The sequence below is a fragment of the Callospermophilus lateralis genome, chromosome 7 (genome assembly GCF_048772815.1).
Source record: "Callospermophilus lateralis isolate mCalLat2 chromosome 7, mCalLat2.hap1, whole genome shotgun sequence".
Taxonomy (NCBI): domain Eukaryota; kingdom Metazoa; phylum Chordata; class Mammalia; order Rodentia; family Sciuridae; genus Callospermophilus; species Callospermophilus lateralis.
The window spans coordinates 130,588,035-130,591,514 of NC_135311.1; the positions used below are offsets into that span (position 1 = coordinate 130,588,035).

Consider the following 3,480-nt stretch of genomic DNA (forward strand, 5'->3'; position numbering starts at 1 on the left):
ATTAATTATGATCCTGGGGGTCTATGCTCAGATAGCCACAGCAGCCATTCAGGCCTGGAAGGCTCTACCTTTTTCAATTTTTGAAACAAAAATTTCAAAAATTGCTCAAGGACCCTCTGAGCCTTATTCCGACTTCATAGCCCGTGTTGCAGTAATTCACTTGCAGGTCAGCATGGAAAAGAAAGAATAAGCAGAGCAAGTGAAGCAGCAGCAGAAAAAAAAAAAAGTTCTTTATTGTGTACAAGCAATCTTTTTATAGTATTGTGAACAAAGAAGGCAGCCTTCCAACATCAATAAATCAGGTCTTTCAGCTAATTAAACATAGCATACAGAAGTTTTACTTTCTAATCAGAAGTGACCCGCTTCTCATGGCTAATCTACTTTCGGCCCGGAGTATGTTGAGCTCTGCTCTTTGTTAAGAACAGATAATAAAATTTTTCTCAGTGCCCTCCTAGCCCACTTGGCAGAATATCCCGTTTGCAGGCAAGTCCTCCCAAGGACAGCAGACACCTCGTTTTCAAGCATGTCCCCTGTTACCTTATCTAAACCTTGAAGGAGCCTCTCATTTGCAAGCAGGCATGTCCGCTGTTACCTATCTATACCTTGACAGAATATCCCGTTTGCAGGCAGACTCCATCAAGACAGTAATAGTAACGCAGTTATATCTGATTCTCTACAGCCCGACTGATGCAGATAGCAGGAAAGATATTCCCTAATTTGGAACAAGCCATGCCGGTCATTAAACAATTGGCCCTTTGCCGAAGGGAACTGTGGGACTGATACTGGGGAGGGGCAGCACTCTACATAAAGGGCTCAGAATTCTTACAAGTGTGATTGATGGTGATTACCACAGGGAGTTAAAAATTGTTGCCGAAGCTACCCAAAGGATGGTTATCATTCCTCTTGGAGAACGCATAGCGCAATTATTGCTGCTGCCGCTGGCGGCGTCCCTACCCAGCGGCACCCTACAGGCAGCCCGGAGTAATGACAGTTTTGCTTCTACTGGCACTCCCCAAACCTTTTGGGTAGCACACTTGGACTCCCGACCACAGTTAACCATTAAAATACAGGATAAAATCTTCAAGGGGATATTATTTTCAGGTGCTGACGTCTCTATTATCTCTAAGAGACAATGGCCATCTGCTTGGCCTCTTCAAGATCCCTCAGCTGTATTATAGGGGATCGGGCAGACGAGACCAGAAAAAAGTGCCTCCTTTCTAAAATGGAGAGATGAGGAAGGACACAGTGGGATATTATACACAAAACAGGAATCCCATATAACCCCCAAGGACAGGCCATTGTTGAACGGGCCCATCAACATCTTAAAACCTATTTGCAAAGAACAAAAGAGGGGGAGATATACCAGAGTTGTCAGGGACCACATGCACTATTAAATATAACTCTATTCACTTTAAATTTTTTGCTCACTGACGCCGAAGGCCGTACAGCGGCGCAGCGTCACTTCTCCTCTCCCACCATGCAAAAAGCACAGATTAGATGGAAGGATCTGGCTACAGGGAAGTGGCAACCCCCTGCTCCACTCTTGGCTAGAGTGAGAGGAGCCATTTGTGTCTTCCCTCCAGGGACGGAAAAACCCATTTGGGTCCCAGAACGTTGCACGAGACCCGTGGACGCAGACTCGGGAAGGAGCGACGGCCCTGGGACTTCAGGTTCGGCCACTTTCGCTTCTCCAAAGGAGTGACAGAATGAGTTTTGCGGGTTGGATCTTCCTTATAACAGTCCTGGTATGCAGGCCCGTGGATGCAGGAATGGGTCCCCCACCAGGTAATATCTACCAGCATCTTTTTGGGACCCCCTGCGAGTGCAGGGGAGGGATTTGGAATCAGGCCCCCAGTAGCTGGACTCAGACGGCCTCGATTTGTGTACACAAGGGACAACAGTATTTTGAGGCCAGATTGACCGAGACCCGATGGGGTGAGGGGGTGGGAGTAACTTATCACTTCACTCCGTCTGTTTTTGGCCAAGGGGGAGTTGAATCTAAACTCCGGTTGGCTGGGTGCCAGGGTGAGGTTGGTAAGTCCTCCTGTTGGCCCACTGTAGCCCCTACAGGGATATCTGATGGGGGGGATCTACTGATTCTGTTAAACATCTTCAAGTCATCAGGCTTTTGAAACCACAGGTCCCTGACCTCATCTACCACCCCTTGGTGCTGCCTAAGTCTCAGCTCCCAGATCTGGATGTCAATACGTGGGATATCTTAAAAACCACCTTTTTCTTACTTAACAACTCTAATCCCACACTTGCTAGTGACTGCTGGCTCTGCATGACAACAGGGGTGGTCATGCCCGTGGCGGTTCCTATCAATGTCACCATATCTGATGATGAGACCTGCCAGCCCGGACTGCCTTTCAAGGTCCAACCTATGGGCACTTTTACAGAATGTCTCCTGGGTATGATGCAAAACAACGCCTATGATGTTGATGTTGGAGTAACTTCCTTTGGAAACTGTTCAATCTCAACAGCCAAGAAATATTCCTTACCCACTCCAGCCCTCTGTCCCCCTAATGGCACTGTTTTTATGTGTGGTGGGAACTCTGCCTTCCCCCGACTCCCTGCCAACTGGACAGGTGGCTGTGTTCTCGCCTTGCTCCTCCCTGACATAACCATTGTCCCTGGGGATGAGCCCCTGCCCATTCCCAGCCTAGACACTCTAGTGAAAAGACACAGGCGAGCTATACAGGCTCTACCGTTACTCGCCACTCTGGGGATAACGGCTGTTGTGGGCACAGGTACAGCTGGACTGGGTACAGCGATACATTCTTATCGCCGTCTATCTCAGCAGCTTATAGATGATGTGCAGACCCTATCTGGCACTATTAGGGACTTACAAGACCAAATTGACTCTTTGGCAGAAGTGGTCCTCCAAAATAGGTGAGGCCTAGACTTACTGACTGCCAATCAGGGGGGAATCTGTTTAGCCTTAGGAGAAAGGTGCTGCTTCTATGCCAATAAATCAGGCATAGTTCGCACTAAAATCAAGGAGCTTCAAGAAGACCTAGAGAAAAGGAGAAAAGAGTTATTCGAGAACCCTCTTTGGACTGGGATGAATGGGTTCCTGCCCTACCTTCTTCCCCTCCTGGGGCCCTTACTGGGTCTTCTTTTGATTGCAACCTTGGGACCTTGTATTGCAAATAGGATAACTCAATTCATTAAGGACCAGATTAACATTTTAACCTCCAAGCCAATGCAGGTTCACTACTAACGCCTGGAGATGGACGACTCTGCCCACGAGGTGTACTTACGACCCATCCGGAGATGAGATGTAACTGGACAGGAGCCAATACCCGAGCCCTCCTATGTGTGCCTGCTTTTGCCCAGGTCCCTAATTACCCTGCCGACTTGGTGCCGTCATCCCAGACCCTTACGTTCAGAAAGCTCCCTGGTCATAGCTATCCCACTGGCAAAGATGATGACTGGGATCCGCAGTTGTGTCCTGCCGGTCATGACACCCTAACTGAA

General features: G+C 48.4%; 1 pseudogene; it reads left to right on the plus strand.

The window, feature by feature from the left end:
* The first annotated feature begins 887 nt into the window (after positions 1-887).
* LOC143641974 (syncytin-1-like) lies at positions 888-3,280 on the plus strand (annotated as a pseudogene).
* Positions 3,281-3,480: the final 200 nt, after the last annotated feature.